At 26.1% G+C, this 12620-nt stretch overlaps 1 protein-coding gene across 3 annotated transcripts in view; it reads right to left on the reverse strand.

Annotated features, from left to right (window-relative positions):
- Nucleotides 1-12038, reverse strand: part of LOC114121228 (connectin-like) — a 236953-nt gene extending 224915 nt beyond the window's left edge. For 2 of the 3 annotated variants that reach the window (XM_050202231.1, XM_050202228.1), the window contains exon 1: nucleotides 11687-12038. The gene's annotated coding sequence lies outside the window, so the exon portion shown is untranslated. Of the gene's footprint in view, nucleotides 1-9087; nucleotides 9193-11686 lie in introns of all 3 variants that reach the window. The other variant, XM_050202230.1, reaches the window with a different exon arrangement.
- Between the last annotated feature and the right edge of the window lie 582 nt (nucleotides 12039-12620).

Raw genomic sequence — 12620 nt, forward strand, 5'->3', positions numbered from 1 at the left:
ACATTAATTGCGATGGTTGAAAAAATATCCATTATTAATAATTATGTCAGCAACAATTATTCGTTTTAAATTTAGAAACATACTAATATAATATGATTTCAGAAATACAAATTAAGAAATTATGAAAGAGTACTGAACAAAAACAATTTTGGTGGATAATATATTAAATTATCCAAATCTTTTAAATTTCAAGTCGACACACATAAATAAATATGTTGATGTTAGTATAAAAATAATTCAAATATTGGATATATTATAATCACTAATTATTAAGCAAATAAACCATTAAGGAGACTAATGACAAATGAAAATGTGAGACTATACATTTTAAAATTAAAATTTTATTTTTGCATTTATTCAAAACAATTTAATTTACCTATACTTATATTTTACAGTTGTTAATTTAGATACATATATATTAAACATAAGTACTAATGTTGATTTGATTAATTAGAACTCTGTTGAAGTATTAATAAACAAATACAAATTCAATATTCACATTATATAGAATCAAACTCAATAATGTATAGCTTAAGGATTATATAATTGATAACTTAAAATATTAAGTAACGAAATTAAATTAATTTTTAATCAATTACCAAATGTCCAAACCAATCTAAATTCTAAATTTGTTATTTAAATTATTTAACAACTACAACCCCTTATCAATACAACGATAGATCATAGAATCCATTATTAATTGAATATCCTAATTTCTCTATTAATACATAACTAAAACTGTAGTATGAAATAGTGTACATATTATTTTTTCAAATTGTATTAAATAACTTTATCCAATAGTAACAAAATACCTAACTAAACTTCATGTATTTGAAGTTTTGAGAAGAATAGGATATAATTAATGGTTTTACAAAACAGTTTTTTTTTTTTTTATTCACAAAAAAAAAACACCCTAATGTATACTTTTAGGATTAATTTGTTTAAATTTAACCAAAAATATAAGTATAATATTCATACATTTCATGCATTATAAAACTGTTCAACATTAATTCACACATTTATATATTTCATTAATGTAATATTTAAAACACGTTTATTAAAAATAAATCCATTGTAGTCACAATTCGCATTAATTTATCTATTTCTTTTATGTATAATTATTAATTTTTAACGTTTATTTATATTTTTATAATGTGGCTGAACATATTTTTAATCATGTTTAAAATAATAAAATAACGTATACCTATAGACATATAGTATATATAATATACAGTAGGTATAATATTATATACTTTAAAAACGAAAAAATAATATGAACTATTTCTTTATAAAGCCATTAATGAAACCGATCAAACGAAAATATGAATCATGGTCTGTTAGCAAGAGTCAATTTCAGACCTCAGAACTCGTGTTGCGCTTTTCGGAAAAATGAAAGGGGTGGCGTCCGCGACAGATGTTCCCCTATGTGTGATTCGTAACGCGTGAAATTATTATTATTACTTTTTTTTTTTTTGCAGGGCACCGTGCAATATTTTACAATAACACATTTTTTTTCAAACGAGTGTCACATAATATATTGTAAATCCAAGTTCGGGAGTATACAGATTTAAAATAACAGTGCACCAGGAAATGCGACTAACGGCGGGAAGAGTGGTAAACATGCATGATTTATTGCATATTTTTCAAAACAGTATAAATTCCATTTCTAATTTGGGTTGGTTTCGTTGTCACAACACTGCCATTATGATATTATTATGACTATTAAAACGCATTAACCACGAACAGTCAGGAGATGACAACGATAATACATATCTACCGTAAAACACTGCATCGTATAACGAACACTATATATTATAACAAGGCCTATTTAATTTGGGGGCAAAAGTTTAAAAAACAAAAATGATAACAATAATAATACGCATTTACTCGTATCACATTTGTTATACAATTTTATTCGTTTAATATTCGGACATTTGAATTAAAAAGAACGACTAACAAGTAAATGTAATTTAATCATATAAAACCGCACGTCGCTATATTGCGTAATACCTATATATAATGGAAATCCGCACAGAAAATCATCGGTTCTCACAAGACGAAACTCTATAGTATAATTACTCTACAATATTATATTTTTTTCATCGACATTTCCCTATGAAATTCAAATATTTAACAATAACGGAAAATGAAAACTGTCGAACAAATCAATAGACATCGCCTTAAATTGAAAATAATGAAGGGTAACACGGGGACAGATGTTTATAAATATTTTAATTCAAAATTTTTACATAAAATAGGTATACGCATATATTTTTATTTAAAAAATGTGTAAACATATTTGACTCCGTCGGTAGAATACCGTCATAACTCAAAAGTTGGACGTATTTAGTCGAGGGTACAGTCGGGTACCAGATTGTTTTATCTACATAACGCAAGAATGCCATAATCTATCTAGGCCAATCATAGTCTGTGTAATAACATTGCGGCGTTATTCCAGTGTTAGATTTTAGCGTTTCACTGAGATCAATACTGCCACATTTTAAAACGTTTCTGTGAGTAATCTATTATTTCAGTGCCTTTGAAATAGTATTACTTTTAAAATGTAGTAAGACTGTCGCCGTTATTCAATTTATGGAAGTTTCTCGTAACGTTTTAACTTTTACGTGCATAGGCACGATTAACATTAATAAAGAAACATCGACAGCTAGAAATTTATTTTTGACATATTATTGTTTTGATTTAAGTGTTTCTATTTTAGAGGTTATTATTCAAGAAAAAGGTTTTTATTTCAACGGCATAGAAAATGTTTTCAATAAAATTAAAACAAAACGGTTTTCATATTTTAACTAAGTATTGGTTGATTAATTTTAAAACAAGTTACAGTAATAATGCATTCAACAAATATGTCCATAGATCTTTTAAATTTAAATGTTGTAGTCATATGTTTCTTGGAATTTAACGGTTAAATAACCTCCTGTACTTTAAAATTAAGAAATAAAAATAAATTCCAACATATTATTGAAGAACTGTTTTAGCGTTAATATTAATATACTTATATAATTTCGATAAATTATAATAATAATGGCTTTAAAATTCAAATTAAGTATCAAATTTATTTTTAAAATACATTTTCCTCAAAATTGTGTTCACTCAATTATGTCACAAATTATATTTTAATTTGAAATATAATTATGTTTAAACTAATTACAAAACTAAGATATGGGCGGGATATATGTTAGAAAGAACCCCTTACCATAGCTGGAGCGCAGTGTATCAAGAAAAAAAGGTTACAAGACTCGATTTAAAAAATAACCTTTCTAGAACAGTAAAGAACAATCTGTTATCAATTTTCAATCTATTTATGGTACCACATAATATTTTATTATATACAAAAAAAAATAGGGGGATATAGAGAACCTTTAAAAAAATACCTTCAAATAATTTTTGCAGAAGAAAAATCACACATAAAAAAATAAAAATTTCTCATATCTCATGTCCACTTCACTACTTATAAAAGTCATAATCTAAACCTAAATTAACTATTAAAATTAATTTTAAAAAAAAATACAGTATTAAAACTCTTATTTTTAAGCCTTGTATTATGATGATAAGTTAATATGTAAACTATATCATCAAATTAAGTGAACTAAAAAGTGATAATTTAAAATTTGTAATAAAAGAATGCACATTTAAATATTACAATAAAATCATGGATAAATTTGATGAATTATACTAAAAGATAATAATCATTATACAATGACAGTTCATGTCTAGTTGTTAATAACTCATATTATGTAAGTAGGTATCTATATTATATTAATTTGTTCACAAATATTATCGTTGGAAAATGTATTTTAATATAATTTATTTAACTACAATATTTGTACCTACTACTCATTGTTGTAGAATTTAGAATATTAATTAAATAAATTAGTCAAATCTCATGAGCAATGTAATGAATAGTTTGTCATTGCCAAATACAATCGTAACGATATAGAACATAAATAAAAATAAGTAGTTAATCATATTAAGCTCGGTGTACCTACTGGAAAAAGTATATCTGAGTATTTAAGTATATTTTTCAATTTAACACAAATACGGCTTATAATCTCCTGTCTTCTTTTACATAATTTTAACAACTGGATAGGGTTTTTTTTATAGAAAAACAAAACCGAAATCGTTGTTTCCGAAAAATTCGGCTTCGGTGTCCCTGTTTTTCTATAATTTTATGTTTATACGCAACATGTTGCGCTTTGTTATTGTGCTTTATCTATATCGCGCAGCATACAAACTATACGAATTATACGAGTTGTGTTTGTTGATAATTGGAGTTTTAATAATTAATGGGCGTTAATTTTAATACTTTTTTTTTTTTTGTTTATAAGGTTTAATTAAAAGTCATAGTCTGTGTTTCTTGAAGTGGAATTCGGTAAAGCCAGCTGGCAATGGTATAGGAAATTTTAAAATATTTTTATTAAGACGTCCAATACTGCAGTAAAGAAACAAACGCAAGCGGTAAGCGCTCTGTAAATAATTACAGTTCAAGTTACAATTAAAATTTTTTCTCTTACAAAAGAGACCGATTATATATTATAATATTCATACATTTCTTTTAAAAAAATTTGAGTAGGCATTTACCAGTATATAAAAAACAGCCCGTCGCCGGTTTAACGCGTATTATAATATTTTGTTTTGTATCAACCGCGCTGTACCTATTATACACAATATACAACAAAACCAATAATAATTATGAATAAATATAAATAAATATATATATATATAGGTACGTAGACAATGTTTGTGTGCGGCACTATATGGTACAGAATCATAAGTACACTCAGGTATAGCCGGATTAAACGCGGCCCGAACAAAAGGGTATGATAACCTCAGAAAACCAAAACCATATAACCACCGTTTTTGTTACAGTTAATCCTCTTAACGAAACATTCATTGTTACCGTGTATAATATAAAAATATCGGACCATTTTTCCGCATTAAAAGACCTCTAATACCGTTCCTGGTTTTTGTAATAGGGCAATTTTTTTTTTCGCAATAATAGAATAGAATAAGACTCAAATTTATGCATTCAAAATCAACGATTATATTTTTTTTCCTGTTTTCAAACGACGGATGGTGACCGGCATTATGCCGTGGTTAATGTACCGTTAATAAGGGACACATGCACGACACTTTCGCGTATTTTAATGGCCCATGAACCCCAGCTGACTAACGGGGTCAAAAATGTTTGCAATTTGTCTCTGCAACTAGACGCATTGCAATGAATTGTTGCTTATTATTACACGCTAAGCCAGTCAGCCGCTTGGCGTTAGACGCACCCTTCACTACGATAACAATAACTATATTAGAATATAATAACTTCTTTTCATAACAAAAACACTCGTGTTTTCGGTGAGAATTGTAGGAAATAATAATATCTTTACCGGCCGGTTTATCGACTTTATAAAATGTGTTTTATGAATAGAAATGTATTAGTCTTACGGTGCAATCACCTACATCAATAGTTTAAAACAAGAATACCGCCACATGTGCGAAATTCGTTTATTTATTAATTATTTATTTTTAGCATGGTACAATAATTCGAATTAAATGTATATCTAATTATCAACCAACCAATGACAGTAACATATTTGGCGAGCTAAGTAGTACATTTGCCAGTGTTTATATTATTATTATGTTTAGACTTATCTCATCTCAAATCGGTATACCTAACATTATTTTACTAATTATATTCAATCAAATAAAATAGGTATTTGAATTTCCATTGACCTTTTTCATTTATTTGATTGTACTACTTTTATAACTAAATATTTAAAACCCACCATTACTCATACAGTTCAAAGATCAAAATTAGAAATTAAATCGTAAACTGGAGCTTGAAAACATTACAGAAACATAATATATTAATCTATACGTTTATAATTAATTTCTAATTCTTACCTAGTGTTTTATTTACAATAAACTCAATGTATTGAGATTGAATTAATTTTGGTTTTAAATTTAGTGGTTTCAATTCAAGTAAAATAAAGTTAAATATATTAAGACATGAATGGTTTAAAAATTAAAGAACAATAAGAACAATTTAGAGTTTTAGGTAATACGATAGTTTTTAATGCAGAAATATCAAGTTTTACATACTCCATTAAAGGATTATTGATTGATACTAAAAATATGAGCAAAACTAACATAACTAAAAACTTTAAATTTCAACTTTTGTTGTTAAGTATGTACACTCCTGTATTTATGATGTACAGAATACCTACTCAATTTTACTCATTTTAATTTAATAATAGGTTTTTTGTATGTTTTAAAGTTTAATAAACTTTTTTATAATTATAACGTCTTATTATTATTGTAAACACTTTTCTTTCAACATGGGTTTCATTTTTTAAGAAAATATCAGTAGGTACATTTTTGTATAAAAATATATAATATTTATGGTTAAATAAACTATACAGTGTAGGTACACAATAAATAGGTATTTATTTAACATTTTAATAATGTATATTATGATTAAATAAAAATATATTTTTTGTTTTAATTAAAATAAGTATATAAAACTATGAAAGTAATCGTACATTTATGAACATAATTATTATTATAATTACTTCGGTTTAGATTTTCAATATTTTAAATCAGTACATAAAAATTTTACATGAATCAAATTTAATATAATAATGTATAATAGTTTTTCCCTAATATTACATGTCGTCTGTCGTTATAAAACTATACAACCTACTTTACTATGTATATAATACAACCATTAGGGTATTGTAATTTTTAACTGTATACTTTGGGTGAGTAGTCTATTGATGACGCATTCAAAAAAAAAATATCATAATATTTACCCCACTGAATCAAAAATATCACATAATAATATTAATGCATCCATAGATTATAGCACTAACATAAATATATATAAGCTCTCTTAAAAAATAAGTGACAGACACAAGAGCTGATAGTATTTCAAATTTTTATGTCAGTTCCACTATTTTTTTTATTACCGACATCGAAATTTAACGGTATTAACTGGTACACCTTGTTTAAGTAAATAAAAATACCACATATCAATAATCAGTATTTTATGCTGAATCTAATCCGGAAAAATTGAATTTAAAAAAAAAATAATAAAATAATTTTTTAATCAAATATCTAGGTTAGGTTAGGACTAAACTGTCTGTGTTGAATACATCGTAACAGTTGCACCTTTTTGAAAATAAAAATAGTAAAAAAAATTCAATTATTTTCTTTATTAATAGGTATAGTTTAAAATTAAAACTAAAAGTTACTTATTGACGGTGAGGAATATGTATATTATCACTATCAAAAATTCATAAAATGTTCACCTTTGATTTTATCGTATTCTAAGAACAATTATTATAAGAGAATCAATAATTAATTCAAATTATTAAAGAAATCACGTTTTGTATAAAAGGATTTAAGATTTTATAAGTGTAATAAGTAATAACTTTTAATAAGGGAATGCTAAAATGATGTGGTATGAGTTGTACGTATACTATCAGCATGAAAATTTTAATTAACTTAGAAACATTGTAGCCATACCATAAAGCCTTGCAGAATGCTTATTGTCAGAAAGTAAAGAGAAAAAGAAACGGGTACAAGAAAAAAAACACTTTAGGGCTGGTAATCAAAGTTTTACTAGTATTTTGCGGCGTTACTGTGTATATATACTAGAGATGTCGAGGGCAAATTAATGGAAGAACCATTGCCGTGTGTTTTTCCCAGTGGATATTCACTGGGGCTAGAAAGAAATTAGGGAAGGGTAAAAGAAAAGGGAGAGAAAGAGAGAGTTATATACGTAGTCTCTGGAGAAATAAAAATTCTGATCAAATATAAGTCGACCGTGGGTGTGCGTTCTCCTTTTGTATGTGAACTATAAGACCCCAATATGAAATGAGCATTAGGAGCCCTTCCGATAAATTGATACTTTCCAAATTGACGGAAAATTAGATCCACTCAATAGTTCATGTCAAAGAGCAGTTATATCATGTCAATTTGGTAATGGCATTTTCATAATATTTTTTTAAAACTTAGTGCATAAAAATAATACTAAAATAAGAAAAATATTTAAAAATTCAAATCAACCGTTTTTAATAGTTTAAAAACTATGTTGTGCTCCGGGAAATTATTGTAATATTAGTATCTGTTTCTTTATCTTTAATTTATAAACACAAACAAAAATATACATTTTTCAAAGTATTGTGTATAAACAGAAAATAATCATATTAGATAAGTAAATAATAAATTATGTATATAGTTAGCAAAACAAATTAATCAAAGATATTTTAAATAAATGTAAAACTTTTCGATTTCAAGAAATTAATAAAGGTATATTATGTTTGTATGCATTTTATTATTTATTTTTATAATACAAGCTAATTAAACTTAAATTAGGTATTTTTTTATTATTATTATTTGCTTGAGTCGTTATTAAAAACAAATTTAAAACTTTATTGTTTGGTAAGTAATAAAAATAATGCTCCAAATTAATATTTTATGATCTTATTTTACGTTACTAATAATCAACCACCAACAACTATCAAGTTTATAGACAACATTAATTATCCTTAAATAAAACACCAACTCTAATAATAAATAAACACAAGCATCAAATTTCATCAGTAGTACTTTATTTTTTACTAAGAAATTGAAAAATAAAATTGTTTATTAATCTGTTTTACAATTAAATAATTAGCAGTTATCCCACGACTTAAGCACTTAATTTGATTTAAGTTAGTTTATAAATGGTAATATAAATAATAAATACTGATAATATATTCAAATTTTATCTCTATGTTATAATATAAATGTTTATTATACATTTAACATTTCAAATTATCCAAATATTGTATAATAACGATAAATCCAATTATTAAATAAATTTTATTTATTTACTATTATATATTTTTGAAATGTTAATACATTATTATTGATTTATACTTAAAATTCAGTAAATTATTTCATTTGTTGCACAAACATAGTTATTCTTATTATAATAATATATATATATAAATAGTATTTTGGATTTAGTATACTTAACTAAACTCCAAGTTTTAAAAAATCAAAAGTTACAAGGCTACAACGTACTTGCTGATCCCTGCGGTCAAGCTAAGCAAAGTCTCCGTAAAGTGTAATTTTTATCACTGAAAACAGATTTTGAAGTTTTCATCGACAAACCCATTTCAAATTCCCCTAGAGAATATATAAAAAGTTTTAAATAATACTTCTATGACCAGTAATAACGGAGAATAAAATAAAATATTTAAAAATCCATACATAAACATAATTTAAATACGATTTATTGATACGTAATTATGTTAACTGTATTTAAGTTAAGAACATAAAAATTAATTATTAATTTAAAATATTTTATAAATTGTTAAGATATAATAAACTATCAATTTTATCTTAAAAGGAGAATTGAACATGTAATTCAGAAAAATATTTTTACCGTAATTACCGAATCAGCACGATCAACAATAAATTTTATCAAAATAATTTAACATAGTAATTCTATTTTTAAAACGTACAGATAAACTTTTCAAAATAAATATCTATATGTTTTAAATGATAAATGTGCAGACATAACATGAGAGAGGAAAAGTCGTATTGCCTTACGTTTATAATTCATTAAAAACGGATTTCGTCAATTTAAAAATATTTTTACAATATGATGTTAGGTTTTTTTTAAATTTTTCCTCCCCCTAAAAAATACTGTTGAAAAATGTACGTATTCTCGTTTAAAGTAATATAAGTAATAGTGCAATAATTTAAGTCCCTATAACCCTATTAAATATACTTAATCAATGCTAGAACTACTAGAAAAATAGGAAATACCCATCGGCACTTTTAGATTTAGTAAAATATGCCAGGGTAGATACTAGAGTTTGCAATTTTGATTTGATTGATATTGTCAGCATACTAAGTAAACAATATGCTATTAAATAAGATATTCACTTTATTTGTTTAATTATGTCATTTTATTGATACATTATATACATGTTTTTGGGTGTATCGTGTATAATATTTTACTATTCGCTAATTGTTGTAATTATACATATGTATAAGCGATTTTCGCCAAACAATCGAAATCAAAATTTTAAATTAAACTAAAAAATGATAATAATTAAGGTAAATATTTTCATTATTATTTACAATATTACAATATATTTATGTCTGTTTACCTATATTTATATTGACTTTTAAACGTTTTAACTTTTAAAACTATTATTTGAATCTATTTTTATGGTTTTTTTGGGGGGAGGGGTAAACAAATGGATTTTAAACATATACCCTAAAAACATCATCTTAAACTTTTTGAATTTAATATAAATCAAAGTTAATAAATACTTGTCAACAACAAATATATGTTTACTCACTCCACACATCTATAGATAAAATGATGTGTTCGTATGATGTGTTTATGCGGAAATCGTAGAACTTTGGCACTTAACTCTATACGAAAAGTTTCATGTTTCCCAGAGGTCAATGATAAATTTGTTCAACTCTGTATTTTTTTTAACGTTTGGTCAATCAAAATATATAATTCCACAAAGTAAAATTTCAAAATATTTTGTTATTTTGCATAAGAATTTGTTCAATTATTTATAAATTGATCAAATACGTCAATATAATACTTTTATAAACTTAAATATTTAATATCACTAAAATACCTCCTTACAAAATTGAACTGATAACCATTCAAATTTAAAAGGCACAAATATTTTATTATACTTTAACATAGTATAAAAATATAATTTTTTTATTCATGCATCTAGTCATTAATATATATGTAATATATGTATCAAAATATAAAATATATAAATGTAATATTCTCATTTGTATAATTTGTTAGAACTTAAAACAGCTTTTTTTTAAAATTAGCTACATAACTTTTTAACATAATTTATAAACCAATTATAATTGTAGGTTTTACGTGCCCGAAAAAAAGTAGATAGACACTTAATGGTTAGTTTTACCTATGATTGATTTAAAGAAATAAAACGTGATAGGTAGCTTAATTAAATATTTAAAAATAGTAAGTACCATAAATTAAAATTTATTACATTTAGAAAAAAAAATTTTTTTTTATTTGTATTTTAAACAAATTAAAATTAATTATTATTAAATTTAAATTGCACCTACTTAAACAAAAATATTGTATAGACACAATAATAATACAAAAACGGATTTCAAATATTCAAATTATAAAAACTTTTTAATTTTGTAAAGATGATTATATCAATTAAATGATAAATAGGTAATTTCATTAATAAAAATATCTAAAATTTAAAAATTTTACAAATTATAAAACATCATAAGCACGAACTTTAATTTAAAAAAAAAATTCAAAAGCTAATATAATAATTACCTACCTCAAAAATACGTTTTAAATTAAATAATTATAGGTAACAATAATTCAAAGTCGAATGTAAAATAATAGAATTTCACTAGACAAGTAGTACGTTAGGTTATGTCCTAACTGATTTAACTTTGGACTTATACGTAGTGGTTTACGAGGTATATAAAGAAACGTGAAAAGTTTATAACACGTTACCAATAACCATCGTGATGTTACACGTTTTACGCTGGTCTTAAATAATCGGATTTACGGATTATGGAATGATGGTAGCCCCGGTAAGGGGGGGGGGTGAATAGGGGTGGTGTTTCTTTAGAGATTACTCACTTTGATGCGACAATTTTCGCGACGAACCGTCGTCGATCGCCGAACGATTCGAATGATACGACGATTTAATCTATGCGATAACAATGTCTGATAACTTTATTATTATTAGATCGGCGGAGGAAAACCGTATCGTGAAAATCGTTAATAATAAACTGTTCAGGCGATATGACGTCTCGTTCATCCGTCGCGCGGTCACGGTAAATCGTGGGACGACTGATGAGTTCGCGTAAATTATCCCGTCAGAAACAGCCGGGCACGCGGTGCGCACGACTTGCGGATACGACAAACGAGCTCGAATTGACGGCAACGTTCGGTGTCTGCGGCAGCGCGGGAACTGATCACAGACCTCGGGCAACACCGGCTATAACCTCGTGGTGGTCGGCCGAACAGCCGGAGCAGAGCGAGCCACCGACCGAAGGATAAACCTTCGGCCCCATCCCTCCGCGTAGCTACACGGAAAAACATAAATACCAATGTTTACCCTACAATGGCGTAATTTATATATGTATGGGTATACGCGCAAACGGCCGGGCACAACGCACACGTAGGTGTTATTAATATTATTATTGTCAAAAAGACGGAAGTGCAATTTTTTCGTTCGTTTTTTAATTAAATTCTGACCGACCATAGATCTCCCGCGGTCGGTTGTGTGCCAGCGAAAAGTTCTGCAGTCTTCTATAATATGGCAGTCTCACTGTAACGAAACATTTTCTAGTCTTTAATTTTAGAAAAAAAATTGAATTTGATGAAATTCATTTATTTGTTCTTTTATTAATTCAATTAAAAATTGTATTTTCAAAATAATTTCGGTTGCCTATAGTTATTATTGATTTTACAATGAAGTGTTTTTGTTATTACACGATAAATACCTAATCGAAAAAATGCGAAAAGGGAGGTTTTGGATAGCAAATCAATCTGGTCTAGTTTTTACTTT

The sequence above is a fragment of the Aphis gossypii genome, chromosome 2 (genome assembly GCF_020184175.1).
Source record: "Aphis gossypii isolate Hap1 chromosome 2, ASM2018417v2, whole genome shotgun sequence".
In the NCBI taxonomy this organism is placed as follows: domain Eukaryota; kingdom Metazoa; phylum Arthropoda; class Insecta; order Hemiptera; family Aphididae; genus Aphis; species Aphis gossypii.